Source organism: Lissotriton vulgaris, chromosome 9 (assembly GCF_964263255.1).
Source record: "Lissotriton vulgaris chromosome 9, aLisVul1.2, whole genome shotgun sequence".
Lineage (NCBI taxonomy): Eukaryota > Metazoa > Chordata > Amphibia > Caudata > Salamandridae > Lissotriton > Lissotriton vulgaris.
The window spans coordinates 420,907,405-420,921,112 of record NC_141697.1 but is presented as its reverse complement, the minus strand read 5'-3'; the positions used below and the strand labels follow the sequence as shown (position 1 = coordinate 420,921,112).

At 40.8% G+C, this 13,708-nt stretch overlaps 1 protein-coding gene across 1 annotated transcript in view; it reads right to left on the bottom strand.

Annotated features, from left to right (window-relative positions):
• TRAF3 (TNF receptor associated factor 3) overlaps positions 1–9,100 on the bottom strand; it is a 557,290-nt gene extending 548,190 nt beyond the window's left edge. Inside the window, exon 1 of the mRNA XM_086937838.1 lies at positions 8,767–9,100. The gene's annotated coding sequence lies outside the window, so the exon portion shown is untranslated. The remainder of the gene's footprint in view (positions 1–8,766) is intronic.
• Between the last annotated feature and the right edge of the window lie 4,608 nt (positions 9,101–13,708).

Genomic DNA, 13,708 nt, shown 5'->3' with positions numbered 1-13,708 from the left:
AAAATAGCTAAAAAACATAACGTAGACACTACATGAGACTTATTACACTTTCTTCCAACTACAATTATCAAAATGGAAATAAATTGATCATATACACTTTCCTTTGGAGCACTGTGCACTGCAGAGTTCATCTTTTGTTCAATAACAGAAGTGAACATGGAGAAGCAGCCTCCGGTACGCGTGTCTGGAGGAGACGCCGTGCGCGATTGAAATCTCCAGTCCGGGTGGGCAGGGCCTAAGGGAGACAGGGCGGACACCAACCCCGCTTCCAGAGAAGCCGGACACAAAAACAATGACAATAGATCTCGACACGGCGAAGCAGTGCAAGCGCTGCAACGCAGGCGAGACCTAAAAAGACTCAAGAGCCTTCTAGAACATAGTGACCTTTAGGGACAAGGATGGTAGGTCCAAAATTGAGCCTAATATAGTGGCCGAAAAAGTGGAATGGGCATTTTCGGTTCCTTTCTGATGTCCAGGGGAGCCAGGAGGAATGGGTGAACACTACCACAGGAAACCCCAATAGAGGATTGAGTGGGCTTGATTTGAAGGATTTTCTTTTGATAACTTTCACAGAAGTCCATAGTGCTATTAGAAAAATAGAGCCCCATAAGGCGCCTGGCATTGACAAAATACCTTGGGACCTTTATCTTTCCGAAACAGATGTTTGGGCCCCATACATGTGGGCGATATTCAACGCCATAATGGGGATCGGAATGCCCATTCCGCAATCCTGAATTGGAGCCAAAATAATTCCTGGTTATAAAAAGAATGTACTCTGCTACCAGAGAATTTTAGACCCATCAGCCTGATCGATGTGATGCAGAAAGTCTTCTCAAGGCTAATCTTGGAACGACTCCATGAATGGATGGAGGATAATAGTAGACTTAGCCCACGGCAAGTAGGATTCAGGAAGCAAACCTCTACCATTGACCAGGTTTTTAGGCTCCAGCTCCTATACTGGAAATCAGTTGTATTGGAGGGGGGAAGCCTTTATTTAATATTCTCTTCTACCTCTGACAAGAAGACTATACGAGAAGAACTTTGAGCAAGTTCACTGTGGGATACTGGACGAGCTTTCAGAATCATTCCCTGTGAGCAGGGGAGCACCCCAGGGTTGTTTGCTGGCCCCCACCTTATTTTGTCTCTATATAACTGGCTTGGTGGACTCATTAATTTGAGTTAGAAATAACAAGGCTCCCAAGATAAAAAAAAAAAGATCTCTTCGACCAATGCTCGAGCACTGATGTTTGCTAACGACACCCTCCTTGTATCTAAATCTCCAATGGGTATGCAAAGGATTTTGGATAGGTTCAGCTAATTTTATAAGAAGGGGGGGTTAGAAATAAATGTCGGTAAGATGAAAATGTATGGTGTTCAAACCTTCGTATTCTACACAGCCAAATACCTCTCTGAATTGAACCCCCCTTGAGAGGGTTACCACCTTTGTTTACATAGGGGTACATTTTAATGAACATATGGATTGGACTTTCCATATTGGCAGACAAAGGCTGAAACTTGTAAAGATTACTGGTGGTCTTGGTAGGGTGCACAGTGGGTCCTTTTTTAAGCATATAAGTCCAACGATTGAGATATACAAAACCCAAGCCTTATGGGCTATTTGCTACCCCGCAGAGCTATGGGGGCACAAATCTGTGAAAGATATAGTGCTGGCTGATAATAAATTAATCAGATAGCTAGTGAGTCTTACTCCCTAGCACACTGCTAGTCCTGCTTCATCTTGAGGTAGGAATCAGGCTCATTTTAGAAGGAATTGGCCTAAGACCAGACCTCTCCTCTTCTGGAGAAGAATTTGGTTTATGCCAGAGCTGACATCATATAGACTTTCTTTGGAAGGGGTTTTAGAACTACTCAGGGCTAAGAGATTGCCATGATTTTCTTATACTGGGGATACGCTGACCAGAATTGGTCTTGGGGACTTATGGTCTGACCCTACAGCAGCATGTTTTTTAATATCAAGGAGGGAACTTGTGAATCCGTACAAGAGGTACAAACTCTCCTCTATGCTGACGGATGCAACCATGGGCACTCTGACAGAAAGATTCACCCAGGTTAAAGATGTCTATAATCCTGAGGTTGTTCTTGATTAGATTCAGTCAGCATAGGCCAGAAAACTCTATATACAGTTAAGGCATGGATCCCTTCCCTTGCTTTCTTTTACCAACAACTGGAGAGGGGACCCAATTAAGAAGTGCCCATCCTGGTCTCTCTATTTAAACAACAAGGGGACCCCAATTGGTATCAGCGAGGGACCTCGGGGAGTCTATCATACAAAAACAACAGTGGTCCCAAGCAAGGAGACAACAGATTGATCACAATAAATATAGACCCAGTCAGTTCTATATTGTTGAAGACATTCCCAGCCGGGCAGAGGTCTTCAAGGTTTATATTAAAATAACAGTTTTGAAAGACAAGAATACGCCTTCAGCTGCACCGCATTATGTAATGGTACCAACTAGAATCTCTGTGTTCAATTATGAAATTTTTGTGAGATTGTTGACTTTGCCTTGCTAAGCCCTTTTTGTATGTTGTCTGTGTTCTTGTACTGTCGTGGTTGGGTACAGGCTTGTGCCCCACGTACGTGAATTGCTGAAGGCGTATTCTTGTCTTTCAAAACTGTTATTTTAATATAAACCTTGAAGACCTCTGCCCGGCTGGGAATGTCTTCAACAATATAGAACTGACTGGGTCTATATTTATTGTGATCAATCTGTTGTCTCCTTGCTTGGGACCACTGTTGTTTTTGTATGTGCCCATCCTGGGGCGCATCAGAAGAAACTGAGGCACATGCCCTCTTTATTTACCCAGCCTATTAAAAATATAGGTCTAAATGGATGGTGCAGATTTGTAGGAACTTAGGGACTTCCAGTTGCCAAATGGCCATTAGAATCTTTAAATATGACAGTCACCAGCCCAGAGCTTTTGAGGTATCAAGATACCCGTTTGCTATCTGGCGTGTAAGGAAAAGGTTCATATAAAAAATATTTTTGGGATGACAAATAGTGATCATTATCACTTGCTGGATGCCCTGTACAATATATAAATTGATACGAAGATACTGACACTAGGATCCCAATGATTTATCATCAATTGTGTGTACATAATCAGAGGAGGTCCTCCTTTCTGACCAGGTACTTGATGAATTTGTTTTAACATAACATGAGATGTACTTGTATTGTATTAAGATGTTTTATTGACTTTTAACTATCATGTCTTTTTTAAAAGGATATTTATATTGAATTTAACTTGCATTTTGTTTGTTGTAAAATGCACTTTTATGGTTTTTATGACCGAAATAAAGATGAATGAATGAATGTTATTTAGGAATTGGCAGGTACTTCAGTGGAATCTCAACTTTTTTGACTGTAGAAAACAAAACATGTACTGACTAAACACTCCCCTTTTCTAATGCTTGTGGATGGGTGCCTGCCCAGCTTTCATTTCTCGGCACTCGGTATGTTTTGCATACTTGCAATGACAGGAACAGAGCTCATTCTTGCTTCAAAGAAATGTGGGGTGATGTTTTGCACTGCAGGCAGAGGAGCAGCAATTCCCTGTAGTCTTCTTAAAGCAAACACATTTTTTGATGGTGCTTGGGTATGTTCTGTGAGAAATATAATTGTAGTAGTGTCAGCGGCATTCAAAGGGTTGAAGACAAATGGGGAAATTAACCTAGGGAATTCATAGAAAACATGTTCACAAGCTCTCCGTGTGCATGGACGGGAAAGCTGGTGCTGCTAGATTGCTTGTTGAGAAAAGGTGCAACAAGGAGGCTGAGGGAACTTGTGGGAAATCATATAAACCCCGACTGTCAAATGCAGCAGCCAGCACTGCAGTGATTTCAACACAGTTGACTGTATTGTGAGATGAATGCACTGGTAACTGTCTGGCCTTGGATACAACTGGGGTTCTTAGTCCTAGGAAGAAGCATTTAGATCATATTTAAATACAGATGTCATCACATGATCAGATTCACAAGATGTTTCTTAACCCTAATCCAAATGTATGGTGTTATTGAATTAGACAGAGTTAACACGATTGAAAGATTGCAACGTACTTAGCATTCCATATCTCCTCGAATCTTGGTGAATGAGATGTATAATGAAGGAAAGAAAGACACTAACAAAAACCTCACAACTGGGTTTACGTTCTCTGCAAGCTGTTACACAACAGGAAAACCATATGTAAATATATTGGCAGACACCCTTGTTGATAATTTACAAGATGTTTTACATTTCTAAGCACCTCAACTGGGAAGCTGGCATCTAGACTTTGGAAGAGCAAAGACTTACATTTGAAATTACCCACAGAGAACAATGATCACTTTTTAAATCACTAACATCATTGGAAGCCTTTCTTGAACCATTAAAACTACTTTGCAGGAGGATTTAATTAGGAAATAGAAATATATATATATGGGTCTCTGTATTTAAGACAAATTGAAAGATTAAACAATCCACCAACTACCATTTCAATGCTGACCTCTGGGAAAAACAAATCAAGTTAATTTATACATCTTGTCCTGTTGCTGATGCTGGACTCTTATTAAAATTAATAAAAACAACACTTCACCCATCATTTGGTCCAGAGAGTTTGATACTGGAATAAAGGTTTGGCTAAACTGTTCATTAGGTCGAAAGCATACATTAAGTTGTACTTGCAAACTCTCCGTAGATTCTGAAGCTTCTCATTTACACATATGATTAAAATGTTAGTAGAAAACTTCATAAATTGTGTGATTTGTTTTCTGCCAAGTCAAAGAGTGCAAGCAAGTCATTAGTATTGGTAGGGCCTAATCCAGACAAGCTTGAGACTGAACAGGATAGAAAATTATTAAATGCATTTTTACCGAATTTCGTAAACCTTTCCTTTATACTTATATTTTAAATATATGACCACTTCTCCACATTAGATTGCTTGAAAGCTACTTATGCTTTCAAGTCACTCACCAGAGTAGAAATCCTCTTGACGGTGGGCCTAGTCAAGCACAACTTGTTTAAGAAACGAAAAGCGAAGTGACACACAACCAGAGTGACAGCCATCATAAGCCTTTGTTGAAGGGTTGGGATCCCGCCCTGATAAATTCTACATGTTTGAGTTTCCAATATTGACATCATGCCATCTGAAAATGTTGTGGTTGTTGCTCTTATGTTGTGGTTGTTGCTCTTCACGAAAAGTAAAATCGATATAATTTTTATCTTACTAGTAAAACCTATTAAAAAGCTTATTATTAGTTCCCCAGACAATGTGGATGCGAACTAGAAATGCAGTTTTGCAGACAGTGAGTTTGCTGGTTGCATGCTATGTAATAGACTTAATTGAAAGTTTAATTTCCTATGCTTTGCTAAAAATCACAAAAACCTTTGTAAACACTCAGGACTTCTGATTTGTAAGCATTGCTATTTTCAAAACGGAGCTGTTAATTTTCCCACTTGGAAGAAAACAAACTATTATTTGGGGAACTAACAGCGTAATTTTGTGTCTTCACTCGCATCAACTATTTAGACACTAGACTGAACGTTTATCATTGTTACAGTTATAACATGAATCCCCTGCAAATTAAAAACCCATGCTTGTAATACGAGAGTTGTAGAATGCAAATAACGTGTGCCTTTGACCCTTTATTTAGACGTTACGCTTAGTTAGGGAGAGCTTATTCGTCAAGAGTTCTTTGAAGTTGTGTTTTCCCCATTTTCAATATGGGAATACAGATCCCATCATGGTGAGTGTTGTTGGCTAGTTTAACAAATAAAAACAAAAACAAAACAATAAATATCTAGAGAGAACCCTGCTACTATGGGATGAGATGGCATCTAGGAAAACATTAGCTATTATGGAATAAAACAAATAGGGTCATATGGAACGCACTGTAAAAGTGGGGTCGTTTTTTTTTTAAACAAATGCCTCTAAGTGGACTACCAGTTGTGTTATTTTCCGCTTCATGACATCTATGGAAATTACTGGAGGTTTGACAGCAAAACCTCACATTTATTAATAATATTCACACATTTTTAAAGCTGCTAAGGGTGTAAGTGAAAATGAGAAAAATACTTTATGTCCAAAAAATATGGTGCATCCTCTAAAGATGGCAGCAATGGCCGGGAATCCTCATACCAATGTACTGTATATGTCATAATTGTACTGTTAAAGTACTAAGACATATTATGCACACTCTAACATGACTTCAATCACAACAGGGGACGTTTGACACAGTGTTCACCTACATAGTTTTCTAATTACATGAAATAATTGAAAATAATTTTCCTGATTCCTAAAATGTGCTTTCAAAGGAAACAATCAATCTACAAGTATGAAAAGTCAAGCTATTTTTTCTCCTTTCATTTGTGATATCCAAATTTTTCAACCAGCCTGGTACAGGGAGTATAAAATGAGTGACCTCAGCTCTTTAAATAAAAATTCATAAAATAAATATATTCGTAGCCTGTGGATTTTTCATGCTAGGATAGACCACTTATTTAGCTAGTCACCTTTAAGCAAAACTCTTTAAGCTACTGGTGCTGTTTCAATCCCTTTTATTCTAAACCATCTACATAGGATGCCTAGTGCATGCACATTAGTGTTTATTCAAATGCAACGTTCAAAAAATATATATATAATGCAAAAATGTAGAAACTTACACTTCAGGCAATCACTCTCATATCATCAAGGCATTTGTAATAACATTTTTGAAACATATTTTATGCTGGTTTGAATACAATGGCAAGAAAAGGTTGGCATTTCAAGATGTCATACAGTTATCGGTCACTTCGGATAACAAGGATGACTCATGAGCTTATCTAAAAAGAGTTGTACTTCTTAAAATAGATTATCCCTCAAAAGTGGAGTTAAACTTCTCAACTGCGTCCATTTGTAAGATTCTGAACATATCTAAAAGTTAGACGCTGCAACAGTATCTATGCATGTAGCTTTCAAAACCTGTTTGGGCGGCAATGTGGGTCCCACTGAGTAAGGCTTCCCATTCTGAGCCCAAGATCATTAAGTTATAAATTTAGTGGGATCCCAAATAAATATTGTGCGATGGTGCCCTCATTAACGTTACACCACTATATCTGTTTGTTATTCAAAGGCAGATTCAAACTTTTCATGACAGAATGATTGATTAATCCAGTTACTTCACATACAATTCCCCGTCTTAAAGGGGCCATTCAGTGAATGATGCTGCACTAGATGCAAAAACTGCAGAAGACATCATGAAACAAATCAACATTCTTAAATGCCTATTGCTGATGTTCAGAGGTGCAAAACTGGGTAAAGAGAGCTCATTTTTTCTTTACACTGGGTGGACCAGTTAAATGATTATCATTTTTTTTTACTCAATTCTCCATGGCCAGACAAGCTGAGCAAAAATGTCCTAGAACTTGATGTCATGAGGCTGAAGAATATAACGCTAAAGGTGCAGCATCAATGTACCAGATAAATAAAATCAAGCCACAAACCCCTATTAAGATGTTCATTCCTCAGATGGAAAATATATCTCTGTAGGGAGGAATTAAGCTTAACACTGCAGGAGGTGAAACACCTATGCACCTACTATTGGATTTATTTCCAATTTGATCTATTGTATTGTAAATCTACATAATTAAAAGCAAACTAAAACCAATGCTATTCTGAATTACTTCACACAACACCTCTTAAGACTAGCATTAGGAGACAATTTAGTTACATTAAGCACCTTACAAATGTCCTTAATAATAACCTCCAAGGAATAGACAATTTGGGCTGTATGGAATGTAAAGCAGACCTTAACTCTGCATTTAAGTAAATCACACGCTAATTTAGAAAGTGAATGGTTTTGCTAAAGAGTTGTATATTGTGTCGAATATCCACTTTGTAGAATGCATTTCACTAGCATTCCCATACACGTGTATTTCAGTGGCACGGTTTCCTGCGGAATGTTAACTAACTGGAGTACGTGTTGCTTAAAATTGGGATCTAAAATCAAATTAAGTTTAACATGCAAAGAGTCTTGCAGGCTACTGCAGATGTATAATTATGAGTCAGTGTGTGTTTCATCTGCAACAGGTTTGGAAGAATGACTCAGTGCAGACATTTAACAATGCAGTTTGCACCCATGCGAGAGGAAAGTAGGCACCTTCTGTCATTCATTTCATAAGGCACGATGGCGTGGACACTTCAGAACCCGTGTGTTATAGAGATGAAAAAGGACATAATCAAAACACCGAGGGGCCAGAGGATGAAGAAGAAAGGAATATCTCCATAGAAGTGATAATTGCCGATGGAAAAGAGGGAGCGCGGGCCTTTTAAACTAGATTAAAGCAATGTTCCGTAGAAATTCAGTGGTTCAGGAGGTCCTTTAAAATATTATATTTCTCCTTTATTTAGTTAAAGGAGGGAAGCATTAATAGAAAGCGAAATGCACGACTAATTTCTCAGGAGATGCACTGTGGCACGTTTGAATGTAGGGAGGAGGGTAAATGCAGACAAAGCATTTTGAAAAGAGAGGTTTGCAAACCGAAAGAGGGACAGGTGGGGATGTACACTGGTTTTAAAAAAAAGTACGTTTATCGGTTGTGGGAAATCAATAGCTCCACTCAATGAGGTACAGACTAAAAAAGACGCTGTCCCTTTAAAAACTCGTCCCGCCCACCAGAACGTTGAAGCGACCAAGAAATTAGGCGATTTCAGTCGTAAATTTGAAATTAACAGGCAGCATTTGTAGGACCCCCCCAAGAGGGATGCAGACTCCTCGGAGCAGTAAGTACTTACAGAGCGGGGAGAGCAGGCAGCCTGGCCCGGTGGGTGCAGGGTTTTTCCAGAGCCGTTTTCAAACCGCCAGGGCTCGTGCAAGCAGCGACTTGTGAGCGAAGTTAAATAAAAAGGCATGTATTTCCAGCCTTATCCAAGGCTGATAGCTAAAGCTTGTCAGGGTCCACGGTGCCATTGAGCCGGGAAGAGAAGCGAGTTGCTTGGGCTGCAGAAAGTCCCTCCCCCACCCAGAATGAACTCTAGTCAGGCTTTCGCCAAGCACGCTCTGCGTTTTTTTTTTCTAACTGGAAAGTCCCTTCTGAATTGCAATGCTGTAATTCACACACACTCTTACACACGCACAGGCGGAGAGCGGCACTTCCTCTCTGTGTCCTGGAAATCCCCGGCCTATCCCTTTGAGAGAAGAGCCTGACAGACAGGCCGTGACACCTGATGCAGCGCGGAGGGGAGCAGGGGGGCCGGTAGGGAGGGGTGTTAAAAAGATAAATAAAGGGGAAAAAGCCACCTTTAAAAAAAAAAAAAAAAAGTTATTTTTGAGCGACCTTTTTTAAGAACGAGTGGAACATTACGAATGAAATCCGTATTGGGATTTTTTTAACTGAATTTTAAAGTGATATTGTGGCCCCGAAAAGGCTAAACTCGTTCTAATAATAGCACCCTAAGCTATAATATTTGCTTTCAGAGTGTCATTTGTACTATATTCGATTTGCCAAGTTTTTAACAGTCCCTATTTCCCGAACTTGAAATAACTATTTTCAGAAGTATTGTAAGGTAGATTTGAATACCCTGAAGCACAAACCTAAAAATACCTTTATTGAACATTTGAGAAAACTTGTAGCAGAAGTGTGTATGTTGAGAGGGCAAAAGTGTGAGACCAAGCCTCACAAAATGTGAACGTTTCAAGGAATTTAGGATTATTTCCCTAGAATCACGAAAGGTGGCAATCATCTCAAAATAAATATTGGAGTGAGGAAATAATATCTGTATCTATAGACAGGCACTCTGCTCCCAAACTTAACTTTTTAAAAATATCCCAATGTAGCTTAGGCTTTTCCTCACAAACAGTACGTACACATGCCCCTTTTCGGCTTACTCATTCTGTTTTTATTAGTCATATTGGTTTGCGTTGGGAAGGTGGACGTTATTTTGATAGGTGGGTTAAGAACTCCAGTATGAATTGCAGGAGAGGTGCGGTAATCCTGATGTGAGGTGGAGTGTTCATTATATATATATATATATATATATATATATATATATACTAGCAGAACGCCCCAGCGTTGCCTGGGGCAGAAGGGGGCTGGGGGCAGCATTTCCGGATTGCGGCAGCGTTGCCTGGGGCAGAAGGGGGCTGGGGGCAACATTGCAGGCTTGGGTGCACTCCTGCCCCGGCCCCCGCCCGCCCCGACATTGCCCAGACCGCCTCGCCTTTGCCTTTGCCTTACCCCGCCCGCCCCGACATTGCCCAGACCGCCTCCCGCCTTGCCTTTGCCTTACCTGAGCCGCCGCTCTTCCCAGCGCTCCGGACTTCACCGCCACTCCTCGCTGCTCGTCACCGCTCCTCCCCGCCTGTCGTCATCACGCACGTTGCTGGCATCGCTATGTCGCGGCCGGCGCTACTTTTAGGGGACTACTTTGTTTTTAAAGTTTAATTTTTTTTAATTTACGTTTTTTTATTTTATTTTATGCAGCCTATGTCCATCTACACACCCTGACGATTACAACAATGTATTGGGTGTGTGGATTGGCCCTGTGGTTCCCGAGTTTACCTTGCCAAAAGGTTACTGTTCTCTCTTTATAATAGTACTAGCAGCCCGCCCCGGCGTTGCCCGGGGCAGAAGGGGGCTGGGGGCAGCATTGCAGCAGGAGTGGCGCAGCAGAGCGTACTTACAGTGTTTCCTTGCTCCCGTTTTGTTGGTCCTGGCCGCTTCTGCCCACGCTCGTTTCCGCTGGTTCTCTGCGCTCGTTTTCTTTGTCCTGGCCGCTTCTGCCGACTCTCCTGTCCTCTCTTACTCTGCCCTCCCCTGGGCATCTTGACGCTCCTCCACGCGCTCCAGACCTTGGAGGGTGTCGCTTCCTTTCTCCTGACCGCTTCTCGCAGGGTGTTGCTTCCGGCTACCGCGCTCCCCCGTGATGTCAGCACGCATCAGCACGCACGTCGTTAGCTGGCGCTACTTCTAAGGGACTACTTTCCCTTAAAAATTACGTTTCCCTTCTAACATATTTATTTTATTTTTATATAGCCTATGTCCTTCTGCTTGCCCTGACGTTTTCAAAGATGTATTGGGTGTTTGGATTGGAGGTGTACTTTTCGAGTTTACCTGGCTCAAAGGACACAGTTCTCTCTTTATAATAGTAGTATAGAGTATAGAAGATATATATATTCACTTAAAAAACCATAGGTTTCAGGCTTTATATAGTTAGGAATTAGCATTTAAAAAAACATTGAATTTGCTCCTATATAGTTAGTTGTACTAACTATATTTCGCGCACCTGCAATCCACTGCTGATGATGTCACATATTACATCATTCATGACATGGTCAGTGACATTACTGATGGCATCATCCAGTGACTGTGTGTTTCTGTAAAGTTTAAATATGTTTTACATATTGAAGAATGAGTGGATGTATAAGAGTCTGGATGAAGGATTTAGTAGGTGCGTGACTGACTGTATGAGTGAGTGATTAAATGTGTCTTACTAAATGCATGGGTTAGTGACTAAACTGTCTGAATGTGTGCATCAGTATGTCTGTTGTTGTGTAAGCTGCTGCATGTGTTGATCAGTAGCTATATGAGTGGCTATATGGGTTATTGATTGGTTGCCCAAATATTTGAATGTGAGACTGTGTGTGTGTGTGGGTGGCTGGGAGGTGTGTGACTCTGTGCACAGATGTGTGAGCAGTTGATTCACTAGGTGTATGAGTTCAAGAGTGCATGTTGAAACAGCTATATGGGCGGTTGACTGTGTGCATGGGTCTGTTGGTGAGTGAATGGATATCTCAGTGCTACATGTCCAAGTAAGTACATATGTAAAACACAGTGCATGTGAGAGTTGGCATATATAAATGACTATACATGAGAGCCAGTGAATGTGCGAGTGGCTGTATGGATCATTCTGTACTTGTGATTGTATAATTAAGTAAGTATGTGTTAGTATATGTTTGAATAAGTAAGGTGTTGTGTGTATAACTGTATAGTTGAGGAAATGTAAGTGTGATTGATTCTTTGCATGACTGACTAGGTGTGTTAGTAACTACATGGAAGAGTGGCAGTCTGTGAGTGTCTGTATAGGTGTATGAGTGCATATGATAGTGTTGTATTGATGAGTGACTGTATGTATGAGTGATTCTATGGGTGAATGAGTGAATGTGTGTGTAGACCTAGGAATCAGTGAGTGCGTATGTATTAACTGGTATTGGTGTCAATGGTTTCAAGAATGGTAGTCTGTATTTAACAGTGGGTGTATCAAAGGTTATATTAGTGTGAGGAGGTGCATCGTATTATCACATGAATTATATCATCAGTGATGTGATTAGTGATGTCAAATGAGATGTCATCAGTGATGTCACTGACCATGTCATGAATGATGTAATATGTGATATCATCAGCAGTGGATTGCGGGTGCGCGAAATATAGTTAGTTCAACTAACTATATAGGAGCAATTTCAATGGTTTTCTAAATGCTAATTCCTAACTATATAAGGCCTGAAACCTATGGTTTTTTAAGTACATTTGCAAGGTTTTTTAAATGCTAATTCCTAACTATATAAGGCCTGAAACCTATGTTTTTTTAAGTGAATTTGCAAGGTTTTTTAAATGCTAATTCCTAACTATATAAGGCTTAAAACCTATGTTTTTTTCAGTGAATTTGCAAGGTTTTTTAAATGCTAATTCCTAACTATATCAGGCGTGAAACCTATATTTTTTTTCAATAAATTTCAAAGGTTTTGTAAATGCTAATTCTATTAGCGGATAACGTTTATATAAAGGACCACCTGAGCAGCCATCTTGTTTCTCAGGAGAAGTGAGGCACAAGAGAGCACAAAACAAGAGTGGAAAACGCAAAAAGGGGGCAGGGGGCAGGGTTGAGACCCCCTAGCTCTTCTCAGGGGGTCCCAGAAGGACCACCAAGTGCAACCATTTTTTTTTTAAATCGCGGGGTACGCGCACGGTACGCGTACCGTGCGCGTACTCCGTGATTTTTTTTAATTTAATTTATTTATTTTTTTGCCATTGGGGGTCCTTTTGGGACCCCCTGAGAAGGGCTAGAGGGTTGGGGGGTCTCTACCCTGCCCCCTTTTCGTGTTTTCCACTCTTGTTTTGGGCTCTCTTGTGCCTCAGTTCTCCTGAAAAACAAGATGGTGGCCAACACTTCCTGGTTTGGACAGTTTGGAATGTTGACAGTCGACTGCCAGCCAATCAGAAACTCGCTCGCGCACGTCAGGGTACGCATACTGTGAGCGCATATAGATATATAATTTGCTCAGATTCAATTTTCTCAAGAACTACTGGAGGGAATTTCACCAATCGTAGCAAAGGCACATCTGCATACCAGGCCCTTTCATTTTGCCAAGTTTGGTGTATTTCCATTCAGCCGTTCGGGCTGTAGCCGTGTCTAAAGGTCCCTATGGAAATTAACATGGGGGAAAACACGTTTTGGGACCCCCCTTTCGGCCCCCGATTGACGAATCCCCCCCCCCCCCCCCCCCCCCCGAAACTTTCAGGGAAGGAGCGGAGCGGAGCTGGCCAAAATTCTGGAAAATTACACACAGATTCCTCAATCGGCGTCAAAGTTATTCCCAATAGAATGTTGAACGCATATAGATATATAATTTGCTCAAAATCAATTTCTCAACAACTACTGGAGGGATTTTCACCAAATATAGAAAAGGCACTACTGCATACCTGTCCCTACCATTTTGCCAAATCTGGTGTAATTCCGT